The sequence below is a fragment of the Aplysia californica genome, unplaced genomic scaffold (genome assembly GCF_000002075.1).
Source record: "Aplysia californica isolate F4 #8 unplaced genomic scaffold, AplCal3.0 scaffold00569, whole genome shotgun sequence".
NCBI classification, from domain to species: Eukaryota; Metazoa; Mollusca; class Gastropoda; order Aplysiida; family Aplysiidae; genus Aplysia; species Aplysia californica.
In genome coordinates this window covers 479,713-481,149 of record NW_004797839.1, presented here as the reverse complement: position 1 = coordinate 481,149, position 1,437 = coordinate 479,713, and the positions used below count along the sequence as shown (strand labels likewise).

General features: G+C 45.6%; 1 long non-coding RNA gene across 1 annotated transcript in view; it reads left to right on the top strand.

Annotated features, from left to right (window-relative positions):
• Positions 1-141: 141 nt before the first annotated feature.
• Positions 142-1,437, top strand: part of LOC118478445 — a 3,254-nt gene continuing 1,958 nt past the window's right edge. The window contains exon 1 of the long non-coding RNA XR_004859052.1: positions 142-891. This is a non-coding gene — a long non-coding RNA (uncharacterized LOC118478445). The remainder of the gene's footprint in view (positions 892-1,437) is intronic.

The window sequence follows — 1,437 nt, the reverse complement described above, 5'->3', positions numbered from 1 at the left end:
TCACCTCACCTCACCTCACCTCACCTCACCTCACCTCACCTCACCTCACCTCACCTCGCCTCACCTGCCAACCTACTCTTCCGAAGATATACAGCTCCACCACCTCGGCCAACAGATCGCTGAAAACCTCGTTGAGACCTGCAGACCACGCCCCTCCACCACTAAGCTCCGCCCCCTCCGCCACGACAAGATGTCCGTACACGTGAGGAGCGACTTTGAGAGCGGAAGGGAAAGGGAAATAACTGTTGTCAGGTGTTACGCCGCCGTCGCCGAAGAAGAGTTGTCGGGATTTTCCCGCGAAAGCCGTGGTCTCGTGTCTGCCATAGTGCACGTGAACTTTGACCGGAGGGTCAATGAGTTTCTCAAAGCGGCGGCAGTCTGACTCACAAAGAAGAAGGAATCGAGAGACGGCGAAATCCAACCGTTTATGGAGTCAAGACATGCCGGATTACAGTCGAAGATCACTGGCTTGGCTCCAATCATTCTCTGCCGCCTTCCTCCTAAGTCAAACACTTCACAGTGTGCATTCATCAAAATACACTGCCCATTTTGAGAATCTGAACGGTTCTGTTTCTGGACATCAAGGCAGAAGGGCCATCGTCCGTACAGAATTGCCCCCAAAGCAGAATTTCCTCCAATTCCGAGTGCCCGGTTGTCACATGGTTCTCCAAATAGTTGTCCTCGATTTTTTTCCTTTGTTTAGGTTGAGGATTGCTATTGTTTCCATATCGATGACGTCAGAGGACAAGCTACCAGTTTCCGTTATTTCCGTGCCTTGAAATTTCTCAGGATTCTCTTGTTCGGCGGACATAGCACGTCTTGTCTCATTCAGATAGGATGTAAATTTCAAACGGAAGTTTTGTCCCGCTTTACTTCTGAGGAAAACAAGAGGTAGGCTATACATACCGAGGCCATCCAAACTTTTAAAACGTAACAATTCCACATTCTAGGGAAAAAAGAACTGACCAAAACGTATGTTTTGTAATGTTCTTAGCAGTTTATGACTAACTATTTCAGTGCATGCGAAAAATCCGTCCAACATGTAAGATCGTATCTCACATCATTAAACTGACACGGTTTAAACAATCACAACAACAGCTGCGGATAATCTGACCTCCAACCTCTTTCGAGTATCCCCTTCTATCTCCTGGGTCAAAGCAGACACCCTCTTTTATTATATAAATCATGTCTGTAGGGTAATTACATGTTACATTCGGTTATATAAAGTCAAGAAATTGTGTGTTGAAATTTGATTTCCAAATTGATTACTGTAATCAAGACAGACAGCTTTATATCCTTGGCTTGGTTTATAGTTTCTTATAATATTATAGTTGATCTTGCCACAAGACAGCCCAGGATGATGGTATGATAGTGTAGACCTCGTGTGTGTGTGTGTGTGTGTGTGTGTGTGTGTGTGTGTGTGTGTGTGTGTGTGTG